We start from the raw sequence: 21,276 nt of genomic DNA, 5'->3' as shown, positions 1-21,276 counted from the left end.
TAATTACAATTGAAAGTGTATTGTAGTGGATAGAAGTGATGGATTATAAAACAACTGCCAGTTTCAGTTGTGATAGATGAGAAAAAACTCTTAAGAACATCATGAAGCAATGAAAGCACAGGCTAATCCAGGGGAGCCTTGTTTCTGTTCCCTCAGAAGCAAACAGAGGGAACATATTGTGCAGATAGAGAGGCCTGAGAGAACAAGAGTAAACTATATTTACAGCAAAACAGCACTTTGTTTTATTTCAAATGAGCCTATGAGCTTATTTATTGAATTCTTTTTAAAATATTTGCATTTTTAAGACTTTATAGTTCATGCTTAAGTGTTAATCTTCCAACATATCATTATCAAGTGATATTTTAACATTTTCTGTCAACTTTAAACAACTTTTAACTCAAAAACATGATTGGTCACTGGATGAATGACTCCCCAAGCATTCAAACACCAAGCTTAACAAGTTTTCTGGGGAAAACCTTGTATGTCATACCAAAATCTAATGGAACATATCAAGAAAAACTGAAAAAAGTCAAATATAGATTAATTGGTGGCCAAGGTTTCCCTCTATTGCTACAAAATGTATAATTTAGTCTGAGCAATAACTTAATGGTTTCTACAGTGAACTAATTGTGGCTTTGGATTAGTGTTGGATTTAAAAAGCAGGTGTGTGAGGAGCTCGTTTTTGTTTGATATTTTTACTCAATATTAAAACTCTTCATATTGAAAATCTGCAATGTGTTGAAGGTCAAGGTTTATGTATTGATGTAGTGACACTGATTGTTTTCCTGAGATCTCCCCAGCTGTGCTTTCCCGTTCCTCTCCAACTGAGGGCAAAAACTGAAAAGCTTAACTTCTAGCAAGTTAGGTAACGTTGAAATTCCTACCAACTGTCTCGCCATCTGTTTCCAAGCAGAGAGCTTCACATTTCTGTTGTGGTGTATGACTAAAAGGATGTTGCTACTGTTGGCTGCATATGATGGTATTTGTAAAAGAAGTTTCGTTCTCATCCGTATGGGATTGTTAATTGTTAATGTCTCTCTAGAAGGTCTGGGAATCATTAAGATAATTTTTTTTATTTTGAATATCAGCATTGGTACAAATTAGCAGAAATGTATGTTAAGAAAAATGAAGCCTTCGACTTTGGTTTATTTTTTTTCAGGCAAAACTGAACATTTCAGGATAACAGCAGACTCATTATGTGATTTCATCTGTATGCACAATATATGAACACAAAAATTTAGAGTATTTCTCAAAGAATGCATTTCTTTGGTTGCTGTAAAGAATTTACCAACTAATGACCGCTTTTGTTTTTTTTAATCTGCCTTCCTTTTTAAAAGACTGGCAACTCTTTGCTCTGCTGGGTTGGTTCCCTGCTGGTCCTCAGGTCATTGTACTAGTTTATATATTGATGATTAAGGGGAGAGAGAAAGATGTGTAGTGGGTGCTAAAGTTAGGTCTCATAGTATGATGTTTAATTTTTAAAGCGAACAATCACTTTCACCTTTCTCTTCCTCACAAGTGGAGATAAAATTAGCCTATCCTCTGCACATAAACTGAATTAAAGTGCATCTATTTCTGGAAAATATTGCCATTTTCTAACACTTTTGTTGCTAGAGCTAGAGACTGTGAAAAATGTGTTCACGCCTTTTGTTTTTTACTTTAAAATACCGCCAAGCCTTTCTGTGGGTGAAGGTTTCTCCGGCTGGCTCTCTAAGCACCCAAGGAGGACGTCACACCCATGCTTCAAAATCAAAACACCGAGAGCTACACCAAGAAAAAGTGGCAGCTGACTTCAGCAGTTTGTCTAGTGAGTGGCAGAGGGCACAAAGAGCAGCACAGCAGCTGGCAGGGACATGAGTGTGACTGAAAGGGGAAATATCATCCCTTAAAATGTCCCTGGGCTGCCATGAAATATTATCTGACTTTGTGGAAAATATTGCAAAATCTGAGTGGGAAAAACGACAACTGAAACAAATCAGGAGAAAATACATCCTGTCTTGTTCTGTCATGCCACACAGTGTAGACATTCTCAGCATACAGAGGTGACTCATAGAGGTTTTAACTTTATCCCAGCCTTGAAACTGATTGATTACATATCTGGTAATTGACATCAAATGTAACTCGAGTTCTCCCTCTGGGCTGTTCTCCCCGCCTCACTAAGACTCAACAAACCAAACGGATAATCTTGTGGCTAGTTGAGGTTTCTGGTGATGTCGCTTGGGGAGGGTTAGGAAACTGGATCAAAGATTTTACACAGGAGTGTGGGTTGTTGCTTTATACATCTGTCAAAACAAGAACTCTCCGCTGCTGGCAAACGCTCACCATCCGAGGAACAGCTTTGAAGTAAACCTTTTACTTTCATGCTTCAGTCGACTAACTTTATTTAATTACTATAGTTGGGATAGAGTTCTTAATCTTTTCCTGTAATCTCAACAGGAAATTATTGACATCTCTGAATACTTACACGTTCTTCTAGAGTCCCAGATGTCCTTTTTACTTGATGAAACTTCAACTATAGTTAGTTTCTCGTCTTTTGAAAGAAACAGAAAACTTTTGTTGGCCTCTGATAAAACACAGTTGATTACTTTGCAAGTATGCTTTCAAATGTAACTTATTTTTGTGATGTTTAGTTTATGCCTAGATAAGAAGTTACAGATTTCAGAAAAGAGCCCCTATGTAAACTAATTTGTCCAGGAATGTTGGGTAAAGACTGCATTCTTTTTCGTTTGCGGACTTAAAGTGGATGTCGACACTTTACCAAATCACATGTGGCAGGTATTATTTTCAGAATGCCAGCTGAAAGATGAGGCTGGTTGCCTACTGAAGGCATCGTTTTGTGAACAGAACATCCATCAAGGATGACAGAGCCTAATAATTGAAGACATCTTGCTTGGATTTGTCAGTTCCAAGGAGGTCCTGCTTTGTGCCATGGTTCATAAAACGCATAAATCCTATTTGATTTACTGGGAGCTGCAACAGCTTTTGGCTGAACCTTCACCAGTCTTCCTGCTTTGCAGATCCATGAGCAAACTGAGGGATCCTGCTGATAGCGGTCAAACTGCCTCTCACTACTTTTATGGCACTCACATTCCAGGCTACAGGAAGCCAGAACTGTTCTGTTGGTCAGGATATTTCAATCTCCGTCAGATGAAAAACAAAAACATTGAAGATGAATTAAAGAAAAATTTGTGCATGAGTAATCTTTGTGAGAAGAAGCAAGGATTATTTTTCATTTTGGTAAAGTTTTTATGACAGTTCACGTCAAATGTTGAGATGATTTATCTCTTGTGGATCAGTCCTGAAACCTTTTTTTAATATTTTAAGTGATTTTAGTAAGTTTTAATGATGGGGCTCTATAGCGTCTTGTTTTATTTTCCATTTTTTCAATTTTTCCACATTTTCCATTTTCTGAATTGCATTTTTGTTGCACTTAAACCATATTTATTTAGCTGAAATGTGTGTAATTATGTAGTGAATGAAAAACAATGCAATATATCAATAACCAAAGAGGTTGGCATTAAACAAACATCTCTGAATGTTTGGCAGGACACTGAGTGGTTTTGAAAGATATTTAATATTTTCAAAAAAAGAACATATTTAAAATATTTTTTGTTCTGGCAGAACCACAGAACAACAAATAACTGTGCTTACTAAGATTAAAATGGTAATCTTATACTTGAAATTGCAGATATATTTCAACAAGATTTTTGTTTCACTTTTGATTATAAATTTTAAACAGAAACAGTCAAACCTACTTTAGGACACACAATAAAACTTGAAGGGTTTAACCTGTTGACAAACCCAGGGTAAAAAAAAAAGGTTTGAAACGTCTGGCTTGCAGACGAGAGAAACGGAAACTAAAACAGAAAAAAGATGCTCAGTTTCTGTATAATATTTCGCACAGATTTGTTGCAACCTTTCAGCTATCTTTCCTAGACAGAATATTTTGACTTCTTGGGAAATGTCCTTGGTTGCTACTGTTGCGTTTTATATTTCAGGGCTATTTAAAGTGCAAATGTTATGTGGTATCATTCGTTTACTAGATTCAGTTCATCTAATTTTCAACTGAGTGTGCATTCACACACAGAGGAATGTGTGATAGTGTTGTGTGTACACAATGGGGATGACCTCAACGTTTTCATTTTTGTTGAAAACAAATGAAATCTGTGTGCCCCACTTCCCACCCTGCTTCTTCTTAAAGGCTACCTGTCCTCACCACAAAGTTGTACATTTACTTCCTGGTTTAGAAAGGTTCTGAAAATATTTACTGAACTAGTTAATGATTATTTGAAGTGTTTTGTTTCAAAGAGTGAAGCAGCAGGGGAACAACCTCCACCTGCTGTCCTAACTGCGGTGACCTTTGAGTAGGCGAGAACAAGAACTTTTGCTTTGATCATAAAAACTTGAAAGTGTCTGCTTCCTTAATATGTACGTTAACACAGCCCTTTTGGATCGCTAGACTTTGGAAATCCCAGGTCTACATTTATGTTAGGCTTTTTTCCCTTTTTTTGGCTCAGAGTTTTGCTTCTGTTTGTTTTTCGGCACAGAAAAAAGCAAAACATAACTAATTTGTAGCTGCACCATCTGCTAGTGCTCATAAATTCCTGTCCACTTATAGATACTACAGTAATATGTAGTTATATTTCTTTATTTTGTTAAATACATCTCACATTAACATAGATTATTTTCTTGTGGTTATATCAAATAAAATTGTTTTGATGAGCAGGAACATTTGTTTTTAAGATGACATATTTTTATAGCAATTCCCTTTGCATAATATAAACTAGAAGTGCCTCTGAGAATTTGAACATTTTACTCTCTCCTCTCTTAGCTATCATTGCAATTCTTTAGATTTTTTGTGACCTTTTTAATACTTCGGAAATTCAGTGGATCCCCACTTCTTTGTTCTTACAGGCATTCAGATTCACCTGCAAGCAGATTTTTCTTTGCGTATCAAAGAGGCATTTTTGGAAGAAATATATTCAGGTATATTTTGTGGTTGGACTGTTAAATGTAAGAATGTTTTTAGAAGGGATTTCTAGATTTCAGCTATTGGCAAGCAGTTATGGTTGCTCACCCCTGTAAATACCACTGTAGTACATTTAGTCTAACAAATAGGTTGAATATCTTATTTGCATGAAAATGTGAATTTCCGACACTTGAACTACATTATAAACAGTCTTTTACAATATTCTTATTAAACACATATTTGTGATATATTCCAGCCTTTATATTATATGTGTCTAATCTATCCACTGGAAATATTCGCTTACATTTAAGACAAGAAGCCGTTTTCGATGCCTAAAAAATAACCAGAAAATATTCATATTCATTTTTGCTACTGCAGGATAATAAGGTGCACATATTCTGATTATGGATCCATCACAACAGTTAATAGCACCTTTTAAAATGATAATTCTCTCAACAAAATTTTATATTGTGAGTTGGTCTCTCACATAGTCTGATTTGCTGCCATTTTGAGTCCCCTTATTAGTCAAGCTTATAGAAAGAAAGCAAAGTTGTTTGTTTCCATGCTGTTGAACTGGTAATAGTATATGACTTTGAAAAGTAAGAAATTTGAGTTTTGACAAAGCTCTTTGTCAAAACACTCAGTTTCTTGGTTAATATTGTTCCATTGCATTCTAAAGCTCTTTCCTCCTTGTAGCACCTGCCTCCTATAGATCTCACTCTGTCATCATGAGCTCGTCTACTTAATCACCTGGACCGAGTGGGCCGCTCTGTGCTGATGCCTGGAACAGTCATTGGAGCAGATTTACCTCATAGCACTTTGATCCATTTTAGTAGCCTTCTGACAGCTCCAAGCTAATGCCTCCGGCGGGTCTCGTCCATGGTGGAGAGAAAGGCTTGATGAGTGGTTTGTGGATGTTGATGGTTTTCATTAACTGCCTCGTCAGAGGAGAGTTTTGTTCCTAATGACGTCAGACTTTTGTGGAAGGGAAAGTTTATTGATTGAGGCCCCAGCGGGTGGTTTTTAATAAAACGACTGTCAGCAGCCCTTTAACATCTCTGCATGCACTTGATCATAAAAAGCTTCTTTTGAAGCAATGTAACAATGAATGCACTCACTTCAACTTACATTTCATAATATCTGTGTTTTGTAGTCTTACCACTGACATGCAGAGTGCATCAAATAATTGCTTTCCTTCCATAAATAAATATATTGAATAATGTATAGCTTTGCAAATGAAGTTTGTATCTGTGTTCGCGATTATACAGTCACTAAAGCTATAATAGGTTCTAAGACGACTTGAATAGGATGATTGTAGTTGAACATCACAGTCTGTACCAGAGATGAGAAAAGTGTCTAGAGGGTATTTGCTCAAAGCGCCATTGCTTCCTGACATGAGATTCAATAAGGAAATGTTGCCAGGCAACTGGTGCTATTCCACTTTTGGATACTATTGCTTGGTAACAAAATAGTTTTTTAGAATAATGGCAGAATGAGCATTAGGAATAATAATAGTTTAATGTACTTATCAGTAATGTGCAGGGTTTAAATCTGGATTTGTAGTGCCATGTAATGAGAACCTAACAATGTATAAATGCGGGAAATAAGAAACCACTTTCCTGTTCTTGTGTAACATAAATTTTAATAAGCGCTCCCTTTGTGCTCAAGCATCATTTTGAAGTTTTCTTTTTCAATTATTCTCTGCACATCCGCACAAGTTTTAGCTATTTGAGCACTCTTGTCTCTCAATGCACCTATCCTTTCAAATAGCCAATGGTGCACAAGAGGGAGGTGGAGTAGGAGGAGAGAGATGGTGTGAACAAGGCCTGCGGGGGTGGTGCTGGGTTACATAATATCAGATGAACCCAGCTGCGTTCTGTTGTTTAGCCCATGGGTGAAGGAGTGCCAGCCAAGCTGACTGATGTGTCCACCTGTGCTCGTCAGAATGTGATCTGGATTAGAGTATAGGTCAATGAACGGATTTACATGGACCGCAACGATCACGTGTAGTCAGCCAAACGAGCAGAGCTTGAAACCACAGTGCCGACTTTGCTCCTCCAGCACTCTGTTGCTATGGCGGCACAGTTGTTGTGTTGTCAGAAACCTTGGGGTTTAATGATGATGCAGGATTCTAACAACAGTAATTAGAAGCTGTTTTTCCTTCCCTTCTTTCTTTTTAACATAATAAATGGAGCTTTCTGATGTAGCACATTCTTGTGCACACCGCTTCATCAAAAGCGGAGCAATGAGCCAACAAGAAATGCCTTTTTCGTACTGCTCTACAGAAAACAATTGTTTGTAGATGCTGCTGCTATTACACACAATTTAGATTAGCATCGTTCACAAGGTTTCTCCCTGAAAACTTGCTAAGCTCGGTGGTTGGGTGCGAGGGAAGTCATTCGTTCAATGACTTGTCGTGGTTTTGAGTGAAAAGATTTTTGTTTTTGTTGCCATGAAATTTGAAAATATGACTTGATTTTTATGTGTTATCGACAGATTGGAAGATTAATACCTGAACACCAACTATAAAGTCTTTAAAAAAATGCTAACATTTTAAAAAGACTTGAATAAATAAGTAAGATTTAGCCTGGTGGAGGCACAGGTAAAGCCTGGTGGCCTGCCCGAGTTATAAGAGAGGGAAAAACTGATTTAATAATGCTGGACAGAAGACTCTGGGTTTATGATATAAGAGAATTTGTTTTTCTGATTTAGTGTGGTAAATTCAGTGCCTTCAGTTGCCAAAAATGGTCAGTAAATGTTTCTGTGTAAAAACATTTCATAGGATTATCTCTGGTGTGGCTTTCCCCACAATACAATCTAAAGGGAAGACAGAGGACCTTTTTGAGAAGCCTCTGGCACTGTTAGTCCCAACAGGAACTCCTTTCCTTTGTTTTGCTTTCTTTGACATTATTCCAGCTTTAATCATCTTTGCTTCAACTTAAAAAAAAAAGGTCAGCTGAAATGTGGTATACAGCAGCAGGTGCTTTCCCACTTTTCTCTTCAAAATGTGTAGTATTTTCCATCTGGCGCTAACTTCAAACACTTAATTTTGAAAATAGTAAAATACTTGACACTAAAACAGTCAGTTTTAATACTGAAAGAGTGATGACTGTGTGGGATGGTGGGAAAGGTGAAGCCCAAGAATATTCAGCCCTCGCACTTAATTGTTTTATTTTGCCAAGAAAAGCCCCAAATGCCGGTAGTCAAGCAACAGCCTGACCCTTTCTTTGGGTTTGAGCTCTGGGGCTGAGGGCACTGCTCAGAAACCATAGCAGTAACCCTTTTATTCAAAGAGGCTTTCACTTTGGGAGGTGCACACCATCACATCTGTCAAAGTGTCATGGAGCTTGCTGTCTGCAGCATTAATCCTACTGCCCTCTCATCTTTTTAAAAGCAGCGTTTATCGAGGAACCCCTCCATACTCTTTTCTCACGACCATTAAGCATGCACATGTCAATCTTCCTCAGCATCTTTTGCTCAGATGATTTTTATAGCATTTTGCCACTCGACTGGCAAGGCCTAAATAATTCAAGCATGCACTTTATATTTAGTGGCAGAGCTACTATTTATTCAGAATGTTTATTTCACACAAGCACACATGATTTACAAATTTCTACAAATAGTGATTTTTCTTTTAACCCCACTTTCTTTTTTTGTCAAAACATAGACGGCAATAATTTTATTAGCTTGGCATCAAATTTGACATTTGAAATAACAGAAATGAGCAACGCTTCCTTTTGAATTTAGTGACAATTTTTTTCTTTTATTTTTAACCTTCCTCTAGTGATTTTATCCAATGTTGATTGCCCTTTAAGTTTTAAAGCCAGCATTTAATCTTTATTCTAGTCGGTGATTAATAATGACAATGTTTTTTTCCGTACCATTTACTCAAAAATAAAATGATTAAATGAATAATTAATTCAGCCTTAAAATTTTACTTTAGCCATTTACACATTTAGTGTAGCTAGTTTGATGAAAACAGAAATGTTTCTTTGTCCTCCCCTTAACTCTGAAATTTGAAAAATGTCACCATTCCAAATCCATAACGTTTCATTGGAAGCTCAAAAGAGAACATCGGTGCATTCTGTTTAGCCTTCCTGTTATCTGCAGAAGCTCTGGTGTTTTCTCTCTCCTGCAGCCTGAATGAACCACTCACTTCTTTGACAGTGGAGTTGAAAATTTTCAGTTCCAAAAGTAACAAATGAATGAAGATCAACCAAATAGGGTTTTATTATTGCAGGAAACATTAGCCTATAAAACAGTAGTTTCCTGTTGGTTAGACCGTGAAAACTTGTGCTTCCTTTTGTATACAGTTGTCACCTCATCTCCGTTTAAAATGTTTAGTTAACTCAAACTGTCCTCGTGCAAAACTTGCCAGGCTTTGTTTTTGTCTCAGCCTGTAATGATGCTACCGGGTATTTTGTTGTGCTGACACGCCAAACGGTTTGAAAGCACCAGACAAAGAGAAGCGAGAGCAAGAACAAGACACTGGGCTAATTGCTTTAAGTATAGGGATTGTTTTCAGATGTCGGGTTTTAAAGCGCTTGTGCACACATTCCACAAACATCCCTCTCATATTTATCTTGAGCTGAATTGTAGAGTGTTATATTTCACTGTACTCCAGAAATACCAGTTGTATGCATTATCCTATACTCTTGGTGCAGGTAGAAATTGGGTAACTGCAGATATTACATTACATTTGCAAAAATGTACTCTGGTTGTCAGAAAGTGACAACCAGTTACTAAGTTGCTACTGAAAGAACTTCTTTTGGATTCATTAAGACCTGTAAAATTTAATCAAATCACCATACAAGTCAGTTTTGCCTGCTGATTTTATAGTTGGTATGTTAGATTAACTTTCCTTGCCCCTGTGCTCATACTTGATGTATATTATAAGTGAATGAGATGCTAAAAATGTTAGTGTGGTGCTAATGACTGTGAGAAAGAAAAAAATCAAGTTTCTCATTGTAAACATGCAAAGTTTGCAGGGTGACTGATAGTCAGGCAAAATATGTATTGTGGATTTTGAATGTTGGCGCAGTTTATGTGTAATAGTGGTGAGACTCAATTAAAATGTTTTAATGAGTAAATTAAGGTTATGTAATTTATCGTATATAAACAAAATAAGCAACATTTTCAATTCAACCCCCCCTCCCCCCCTAAACCAAGAAAAGCAGCTTTGTAGTCCATTCCTGTTGCTTGTGCGTCAAATTCACAGGTGTATTGGAAACACAATATTAATGTTCCGGCCTGGGACTCTTGTATGTTTAAAATCTATGTCTACGTAATTACTGAAAGTTAAATTACAATCGCTGACCCATTGTGTAGGTAGAAAAGATTATACTTGAAATTGGCAAGGCGTTTTTAGAAGAGGAAAAAAACAACAACTTCTTATTAGGTTGCTGCTCTACTCCAGATCACCTTGGTGATCTTGTCCCAGGCTCGACAAGAGCCAGAGCCCATCTTGCAACCTGGCACTGCCACAGCTACTTCTGTTACTGCTGTGGTTTATGGTGTGCACTGTTGTAAAGAAAATAAAATGGAAAGCTGGAGTTTCTTTTGTTTTTTTCTTCATTTTATTTTGGTATAAGGCTCTTGTGGACCCCATTTTTATTAGCTCTGAGGCTTGATATGTGGGAACTGTGATTTATAGCTTTCATTATCAAGTTTTTACCACATGGTTGGATCCCAACAGGCTCCCCACAGACCAGCTGATGCTTAAAATAGCAGTTGAGGTTTTCACTTTAACAAACTGTGGTTAGACAGAGGTGCTGAAAAGTAGAGACTCTTCTGTGGTGAAGCTTTGATCACAGAGACTAAATGATAATGCTTTGAAATGTCTACATCAGGTGCAGGTAGCTTATGGAAATCAGCCTTCATGGATCGGCACTTGGCACACGGAAGCGGACACCTACTTCACAGAAAGCTGTAATCTTTGATATTTGTGCCGTTTGCTTCTTCGATGGAAGTTGAACATGCTGTACATCTTAGAGTTGAGATGGGGGAAGTAGAGAGAAGAGAAAAGAGTTTCCAGATGAACTTGTGAACTCAGATTTGGGCTTATTTATATCTTTAGCATTTACTTTTTCCACCATCTGTCTTGTTATCTATCTGTAGCAGTTTCTTTGATGAAATATTTTGTGTGTTTATATATATATATATATATATATATATATATTATTTATCCTCTTACTTAGCCACAAATCATCTTAATTTAACTGAATCTGGTGTTGTTGCTCCTGATAAAATGTCTTTTGGATTTGATAGACATTTTTAAATGAATCCTTTTGAAGTTCCTGACTAAGCTAAACTCCATTGCTAAGCTAATTTATCAAAAGCATCAGCCTATTTCATGTGCATGGTTTGGAAACCTTCTTTACAGGCTGTGAAACTGCATTTTCCACATTTACTTGGTTTTCACTTCCTCTGTCTTACGTGACCCGCACTACATTCTCTGTCTAGACAGCTGCTGATGTGCTGGGAAACAGTGCAGAGTCCAATTTAAAGATTGATTACATTTTTTTATTTTTGTATTTTTTTTTTTAAGTAGGACAACTCTGTGTTGTTTACACAGAAATATTATACAAGATGGATTAATAATTTGTCAGTCTAGTTTTAGCCTTGCGTTTAGCAAAATAATTTGCATATGAACACAAACAGAATCAGGATGTAGGATTTTTGAAGCCCGAAGCTGTACAGCTGCTTCTTTATGATTTGAATTGGTGAGAGAACCAGACTGCCAGTCAAATGTTTTTCATTATCCATCGGTTCAAGCCACAGTGATAAGACATCTAGGTGAGGTACCAGTAGAATCAATGTTAACAAAGGCCTTTGAATGCTTCGACAGTCTAAAACCCATTAGTTCCTCCTTTCTGTTTCTCATTCTCCTCTCTCTCTGCCCTGCTTGTAGATTTCAGCACTAGTGTGATTTACAGTCATAGCAGATGATCTGCTACTTGGTCATGCTTTCCCTACTTGCCACATTTTCTCAATTCTCCTCTGTGCAGATGATTCCCAGGCTTCTATGGAACACACACACACACACACACACACACACACACACACACACACACACACACACACACACACACACACACACACACACACACACACACACACACACACACACACACACACACACACACACACACACACACACACGTTTTTATTAATATTTGTCATCTTTCCATGTCGTTTTAAGTAATATTTGACATTATTACCAGTTTACACCTTTTAGCTTTTTTGAAAGCTTGTATTATTATTATTCTTTTGTAAGAAGATGGGTTTAGTGGTTGTACATGTACTCTGACATTTAAAGCTCGTGTGTCCCTTGGGTGAACTTCAAAATATTCTTTGGCTTGTCAATTAATACTAGACGCCAACGCAAGCAAGACTTGGTCTGGATTTTGTGAACACCAGCAGCAGTTAAAACATGTCTAATCCAAGCTCCACTTTTGAAAAGGTTTAACCAACAAACGGATTTGATACAGTGACTCTCTGCCAGCCCATGTTCCTGTTTTCCAGAATGTGATGGAAGAAAACTGAGACTTATGGCTGAGGAATGTGAAGAGCAGACAGCTGAGACTTAGCAGAGATAGGGAGCCGTGCCTAAAACAATGAATTTGGGCCGAAAGTGGGCAGAAAGTGAGGCTTGGTGGCAAAGGAACAAAGCTGCTCCTGCTGTCTTGAAATAGATTTGAAAAGGGGATCTGTGATTTGATGCACCGAGTTTTTTCATTCACTCCGATTTCCCCCCCCCTCCAGAAACCTTCACGGGGCTTTCCACATTACATTCTCTTCCTCCCTCTGCATAGTGACGCCTTCCTCCCTGCTTCTGTAATGAGGCTCATTCTTTACATATACTTGTTATTAGGTTGGTATTTTTATGGGTTATTTAATAAAAGGTGTTGATTTTACACCTTTGTACTGGACCTGTTCTTTTCACAGTCTTGGCATTTGTAAGTCATTAACGGCTGAGCTTTGGAGTTCAAGCAGAGGTTGAGTAGGTAACATGGGAATCTCTTAAAAGGTGATAATTACTCTTTTTTTGCTCAAATGTTTCCCATCTAGACAGGAAGTGAGAACCTAATCCCACTCATAGGAAGAATTGTGCATATGTTTTATTAGATATGTAAGAAAAATTCAAGTGTATTTCAGTGGATCCTGATTCTTTTTATGAGTTTCTTTCACTAAAAATATAAAAGCCAGTAGTCTGGAAAAGCAAATAGTCCATTGTCTGATTCACAGCAGGAATTATTTTTCTTAAATGCTAGAATAGGAAGGACTGTTTCTGTGGGAAAGGCATTTCATATCTTGACTATTTTCTACTAGGTGTCAGTCTGTATTTAAGAACCTGCTATAACCAATAAGTACTTCATGCAACCATTGACACAGGTTCTCATGCTGAAGAAATCTTTTAAAATGATTTGAAACAAACATTCCCTACTATCGCTTTGTACAAGGTTTTTCTTACTGAATCAGTGGACGATCGCATGAATGTCAGTCGTATGCTGGGAAGAAAACTATTTTAATTGTTTTCTGATTTTTTTTTTTTTTTTTTTGTTCATCCTGCCAGACATCTGGACATCGTCTGCTTTATGACCTTTTTTATAAGCCAAGGCTCTATATGAATCCAAATAAATAGATGATTTGTGTTAAGCTGCTTCCTAGGTAATTGCATATAAAAATAACTTTTTTTAAGATGAAGTAAGATGAGCTTTCCAAGCTGACTTTGCAAATTTGAAAAAAAAATTCTTGTTCAATTATCGGTCAACCTGTGATTTATTAAATGTATTTGGACAGTTGATCTTAGCTGATACCACCTAAATAGATCATGCTTGTCTTTGACACTTGTAACTTTTTAACAAGACAATTCTCATGCTTTGGAACATCATTGAACCACCGTTAAAAATCAAAAACATGGATCCTTCCGGCTTACTGTAATTTCTCGAACAGATCATTGGCTACAATCCAGGCGTCAGCTAACAGGCAAATATGGCGCCCATGGGAGCCTTCCAAGGTGAAAGCAACTGACCAAATTTCTGCCTCACATGTTGCAAAATGCATCTTGATGATCCTAAAGACTTGGGAAAATATTAAATATTATGCGGTGCAAAGCAGACCTACCTATCTACTCCTAATGATTAACAAAACAAAACAAATGAAGGCTTTAGACTAGAGTGACCTAGTCAAAGATCAGGTTGGTTAGTTTGGCTTCTTGTCACTTAATTAATCATCCTTTTAAAACCACTTTTTGGATTGATTAAAGTTATTCAATTTGTTCTTTCTGAAACATTTACAAACACATATTAAAAAAAAATTATATGAAGTTTAATGTTTTTTTGTCACTTACTTCAGAAAATTAAACTCCTATTCGAGATAGAAATATTTAACTTTTTAAATTATTTGAATTGTAACTGTGACAAAATGCAAAAATAGAAGAGATCTGTAAGAGAAGAAAATACTTTTTCACACTTTTTTGATGTCTCTTATAACACCAAAATGCAAAAATGGAAGTTTAAAGTTAAAAAGGCTTTAAGATGTCTGATGTAAACAAAATCTGGTGCTAAAGGATCTGGATAAACTTGGACTCAAGATAAGTAGTCTCTACCAATCCACATAAGGTTTGTCTCTTCTCTGACGTCTCTTCTCATATCTGCGTTCCTTTACTTTTTCTCCATCTGTCAAACCTTCATCTTTCTTGCAATTTTGTCTTTTTACGCTCTCCTGTCTTTGAAACCGACTTCAAAAGCTTTTTGTAACCAGTCCAAATTTCATTAATGCAACTTTCAGGATTTCAAGAGTTTTTTTGTATTTCATCCACTTCGCTGAAAATCTTTTTTTTGAATAATTTACAAAAAAGACCAAGATTAGAATGAGGAATTTTATTATTGAGGTCAAAGGTCAAAAGATGAAAAATGTTTTCTTTATTTTTTTATTTTTTTTACTCCTATTTTGAGTCTGCAAACTCACAAGCCAAAAACATACATGATATGCTTTTGAGTTTAGTATTGTAATGCAAAACTATGCAAAAAAAAAGAAAAACTTTCTACTTATTATGCATTAGTTATTTTGGAAAAAAAAAATACAATCGACAAGTCAGACAACAAATATCGACCTGAAAATTTCTTCAAAACTCAAATTTTCTTATTAACCTTTTAGTATAATGTGAATACCTTAACTGGAATTAGTACAAGTTATGACTCTTGTGATCAATGTCTTTAAAGCTCACTAAAAAAATTTAGTGAGCTCTTAGTTATTTAGTAATAACGTGATTATTACTTAATGTTTAGATCTATTACTGCCAAGCTACAGCTTAATGAAATTGGTGCCGTGAAAACAATGTTTGTATTGTGTAGATTGCACAGGTAATGTAGAAGCAAAAGGAAAAAAAAACACATAAATAAACTAATCTATGGAACAATTGGTAAAATAAAGAAGAAATCAATATGATTTGTCACAGATCTTCAAAGTATACTTGGCTCAGGTTCTGGTTTTCCTCAGACCTGCATATCTGCTCCAGTTTGAACAGTTTGCTTCCTTTCACAGACATGAAAGAACTATTAGCAAGCCTCATTATGTTGAATGCCAAACTGCAGAAATGAAACGAGGTCCAAGGTCCAGGTCTGCTGTGTTCACTAATAGCTTGATGAATGGAAAGATAAAGTAGATGACTAGTTTAAACTCTGAACTGGTTAATAGGACTGCAGAGTTGATGTAATAAAGTCTGACTGGCATGCTAACAGGATAAGCCAGAATGTATTTTTTTTCTTTGTTTGAACATGTTGCAAAACCCTTCACTGTTTTTATAATATTAAAAAAAATCATCACTAACCTGCTTATTCTTCATGCATCATAAAATAATTGGAGAAGAAAAAAGTTGACTTTATGGATTAAGCATGAAAGTTACCACATGCTGAGGTGCATTTACTGTATTATTATATATGAGTATGTAGAAACTGTTCCACTTTTAGTGACTAATCATAAGAGACAATATATCCGTTATTCTGATCAGGCTTATCAGACAACACTAATTAAATACCACCTCTGCAGAAATCCTTTGCTGGTATCTGAATGAGTCAACAACACATCTGAATGAGCTGTCTTGTGCTGTCTCATTACAAATCGGAGTGTCTCTCCATCAGATGCTTTCTAAATCACTGCAAAGTAACAGGAAATATATTCACTGTTTGCAGTTTCATTTTCATAATAAAAGGGATAAGTGCTGTTTGAAACTATGTTTACCATTTTGTCAATGCTACGTGCATTCTCAAATGAAAAATCTAAGACGGGATATTTACGACTTAGAGGTAGTAGGTACACTAAATCATACTTTCTTTGTGAAGTTCTTGTTCAAAATACACAACCAACCCCAAAATGTGTTGGTAATTGCATATAAGTGTAAAAATAGTTTTGTTTCCAGTAGTTTAGCAGATTTATTATGCTTAAGTGTTGCACATCTTTTTTATTTCTCAGAAGAGCTTGTAATTAATTGTGGATGAATTTGATTGTTTCTGGTTACATGTGAAACATTTTGCAAAATTTGATTCTTGAAATTCAGACTCTCAGATATAATATTTGAACGTAATATTAGGTTGCTCTTATCAGTAAGATGTGCTACGGGATAACAAAGGTCCTGTCCTATGCATTTGTCAAACCACAGTGGCTTGAGAATATTGTAGCTACATTTTTATCTATCAGATTTCTAAACACCAATCCCTTTTAAAGTCACGTCAAGTGGACTCGCAACACCACACAGATGGAACTCATGACAAGTTTTTCTGCAGTGTGTGGAGTTGGCAGCTTCTGCAGCCTTGGTCTTCCAGGAAATCCAGCCAGAGTGGAGAGGAAATTAAATATGTGTGCGCCTATGTGTATGCCTGAAATTACGTGCCAGAGGATTGATTTGAGCTGTCAATGCTACGCTCTTTATAGCCTTTAACTAACTGTGCCATTTGTTTTAGGATTTCATTTGTCACCCACGTTTCTGACATCCTTCTATAAGTGGTGGCAATGGAATTATGCATGTAGATCACTTCTGTGGCTACTTTAATGGGTGTAATTCATTAGGCTAAGTCAATTAATGCTTGTGCTTCATTACAGACATGAGGATTTTTAAGGTCTTGTTAGTGTCTGTGATGGTCCTTAAACTGGAATTACTACCATGTTGAGAGAGACATTAAAATTAGCACTGTCATTTTCCCAGAGGCTTTTAGAACTCATTATAATAAAAAGGTTGCTGTAACACTTTAAAACGTGAAAAAAAGCTATCCTATTAATTTAAACTGATTGGGAATGAATACCAAATTTCAGTTTGAAATAGTACGTGAGATTCTCTCAGAAAAATGGCCGAAGCTGCTGAGTCTTCACTTTCTGCCTGGTTTCTTGTCATATGTTTTTTCTGAGATTCTTGAAAAAGCACTGACAGTTTTGTTGCAGTTGACATGTAGAATTAGTGAAACTGGACAGAATCCATTTTTGACCCGATGTTTTTCATGAGCTCTTTTAAAAATCAAAAGTAAGTAAATGTTCCAAAGATAAATACACATAATGGCTGGAATCATGCGTTGGTTTATTTTTTTAATTTTGGAAGCTCTAATTGTTTATGTACTCTTAATACCAGCACATTTTTTAGCATGTCCTTCATTTGAGGTGTTAAGTTTTTAATATTTTATTTCATGAATGACTCATTTGCAGTGTTAGAGGTTCAGTTTTATTACTGCACATTCTTTGTGTTAAAGTCTGTCTCTTTTTATTTTAGGTTTGCCGTCATACTTTGAGATATTCAATGTGAATTCCTGGCTGTGGTGACAAACTGAGTTGGTGAGTAGAATTTGTGGGATTCAGACTTTTTGTTTTTGAATTTCATATATATTCTAAAGATGGGAATTTATTCTGTTGCATTTTGTCTTCAACGGAGAAAGAGCTCAACACAAGACAAGTATATCTCAACCTTTTATAATCTGAGCGCTATAAAGTCATTTTTAGCAATGATGTATTCAGTTGGTTGGATTGAGTTTCGCTGGGATAGACACAGATCAAGGCAACAATGGGTTGGAAACGCCATAATGAAGAGAAGAAAGAAACGTGTTTTCATTATGACTGATATCTTTACTATGATATTCAACAATATTATAAGTGGCTAATCCAATAACCTAATATCTTTTTGTCATACTAACCAGGGAATGCATTTTCTCATACTTGAGTCATACTTGCATTTTCTTTGTTTCAAGTATGAGAAACAAAGGCACAAAGTTTGTGATAAGTTTCATTGCTTTTTATCTTAAAATCCACATGCAGCAATTTAGACAAAAAAATTATTGTGATTCCAAATTATTCCAAAACGTTTTACAACTATTTTTCTTACATCTTGGTTGAACATATGTCTTGACATTAGAAGGATATCAATAACAATCAAGCTATGCACTTATAGATGAAAGTGAAGATATTGCTGAATAGCTACATAGGGGGCTAAAAATAATACAAGAAACTAATAGTAATAACTAAATACCAGTGACAAAACATCATGTAAAACAAAAACACAGACTTATTTGCTTTGAAGTGAAACTAGTGAGTAGGCGGCTCTTATCTATGAGTTTGAAACAGCATGTTTTGTTCCAGCAAATTCTTTGCTTCCCTCTCCCTCTGTGTTTCTCTCGCTTCTTTTTCTTTCTCTCTCACCTCCTCCTCCAGCCAGCAATGCTGTTCACCTCCCACACAGACTGACACACACACAGATACAAAAACTGCTATCTTCACACATGTATAAGGGGGATAAGGGAGGAGAAAAAATGAAAAAGTCTAAGAAGGGTTAAACAAAAACACCAGGGAGGAGAAGATGACGATAATGGAAATGGGAGTATGGCTCATAATTAGACAAGGATGTAACTGGAAGACAGTGGGAACAAATTATCTGCTAAAGAGGGGTGGATAAAATACGAGGATTTTGTTTTAAAAAAAGACTAAGATCATTTGAGCTTTGAAAAGCAAACGTATTGAATATTTACATTAGTTAGATATCCTACACAGAAATCACTTTTTGATATTTGATACAAAAATATCAAATGTCAATTTTTAGTTTTTATAAATTTTTTAATCATCTGAAATTGTAGGCAACGGGTTGGACATGGAGGTTTAATAAAATGCTTTACACAAACCAGAATTGATCACAAAACATTATTAATAAAATTTTTCTTTTCAATACTAACAGATATTTACAATCTAATATTTACAAAAAATGGTATTTGCTTTTAAATGGAGACATCTTACTCCACCTACACTACACCAGACTCATCATCTAATAAGAAACTAAATAATCAAGAGGAGAGTGAGCGAGCATATGATGAGCCACCGTAGGTAAACACACAGCTGAACATGTGCGAAGCAGTACCAAGTGTTTGTGTCCACATCTGTTCATGCTGTGAAGGTGTACGGCCTACTAAGCAAATTACTTGAGTCGTGATGGCGTTCTGCACACTCTTGGGGCACAATGTTCCTATGCAGTCCAGGTCTATCTAATCCCTTTCAACAAAGCAGTCACTTAGCAGGTTTTGATCTTTTCCAGGCAAGCATCATAAGTCAAAGACAAAATCAAAACGAGCATTGAATTATTAAATGATTAACAGTGGTGTCCAAACTTTACTTCTTTGTTGTTGTGCCTATAATAATTGACTTCAGCGCATAGTTTACTTTGCCTAGTAAACTGTTTAAGTTGACTAGTATTAGATTATGATTTTTGATCAATTGGACTGAGGATTTAGATAAATTGCTTATCTGATAAATTAATAATTTTACCAATTTGTGTCAAATGTTGCCTGCAATTGTTGACTTGAAGTAAATGTCAGAGCTCCACAACAGCGTGACTTGGGTGTTCTTTAGTTTTTACTTGTATTGCAGTGTCTTATGTGACCCACGACCCAAAGCTTTTAGACTGTGTGGTGTGGTATTGGTCATTGTGCAGGTCACCCATTTTCTTTACATCTCTTCAGTGTCCACTTGAAGTCAAACATATTTCTTGTGTGCCTGTTGACAGCGCCTTTTTACTTAAAATTCTTTTCCCCTTTCGGGTGGAACACCTAAACTCATAAAAAAAAGTCCCTACCAGGTAATACCCATGTGATATAGCAAATATATCACATGGGTATTACCCATATTACTACCCAGACAATTTACAAAATATGCATAAAATATGTATTTTAAGGTTGCCAGTGAAAGTCAGCAAGTAAAAAAATTGAGCTTGCTTTGATTGCTTCCATTTTTTGTCTTGATAACGGACTTATGGGAGGTTGTGTATTGCATTCCACCCAGTTCCAGTTTTATAAATAGTTGGATGTTTTATAAAAGAATGAAACAAACACCGCTCTGATGGAGTGACTACTAACTTACTTTTGCGCATCTATCTCTTTCCCACTTTTGGTCGCAGCATCTCATATCCGCTCACATACTCTCACATTGAGTGAGGAATCAATCCTTCTCACTTCCATTATCTCTCTCCCTCCCTCCGTATCTCTGTCACTTGCTCTGCTACTTAATTCTGGCCATTCTGTACCAATCGAGTAGCTGTGTTGTGGGCACAATTGAGTCCCACAGCAATCATACCACGTCCTCATTAGGCACCATCCAGTGGTTCGCTTTATCCAGCTTCATCCCTTTCTTTCGGTAATTGGGCAAAAACCTTTGCCTACCTGTCAGCTGCAGTCCCAGTGCAAATGATGCAATTTATTTGACTGTGTATAAGAGTTGACAGTGGCCTCGATGTAACCTTGGGTCAATGCTGTCCTGCAGTTTTCCAGCAAATTAGTGCATCATTGTGAATCAGATCTTACTCAGGACTGTCGCCACCTTTGCCAGCTCATAGGTAATAACTGTGGTCACCAGAGAGGGGATGCATTTGAAAAACTTAAATGTTTCCTGTTTGAGTTAATTTATTTTTTGAACCTTTTGACAATATATGCTGATTTATATGCTGAGTAATGCTATTTTTCTTTGTGAAATAAAACAAATAATAAATATGCAGGCGTACTTGTTTGACACAATGCATCAAGCGATCTTTAGAATAACCTTGCATAATATTTTGAACACTATGTGTAATTAGGTGCAATTCAGACAGGTTTTTAGGTGTATAATAAATTCCATCCATCTTTGCAGTAACTCTGAAACAGAAAACAAGATCTGCCTCTATTTCACCCTCTGTCCATCTACAGCATTTAGAACCAAGTGTTTTCTGCTTTTCGGTTTTTCTTATGCGTGGGTAAATTGCATCTTTATTGCAAAGGCCACAAACTCAAGATGCTCACCTCTATAGAGCT

The 21,276-nt window shown here is 36.3% G+C and overlaps 1 protein-coding gene across 2 annotated transcripts in view; it reads left to right on the top strand.

The window, feature by feature from the left end:
* Positions 1–21,276, top strand: part of sipa1l1 (signal-induced proliferation-associated 1 like 1) — a 69,237-nt gene that overhangs the window by 3,475 nt on the left and 44,486 nt on the right. For both annotated transcript variants that reach the window (XM_055054547.1, XM_055054546.1), the window contains exon 2: positions 17,730–17,791. The gene's annotated coding sequence lies outside the window, so the exon portion shown is untranslated. The remainder of the gene's footprint in view (positions 1–17,729; positions 17,792–21,276) is intronic.

This window comes from Poeciliopsis prolifica, unplaced genomic scaffold, assembly GCF_027474105.1.
Source record: "Poeciliopsis prolifica strain line A6 unplaced genomic scaffold, Auburn_PproV2 SCAFFOLD039, whole genome shotgun sequence".
NCBI classification, from domain to species: domain Eukaryota; kingdom Metazoa; phylum Chordata; class Actinopteri; order Cyprinodontiformes; family Poeciliidae; genus Poeciliopsis; species Poeciliopsis prolifica.
Note: the sequence above shows the minus strand (reverse complement) of the source record. Positions and strands in the feature narration are given on the sequence as shown.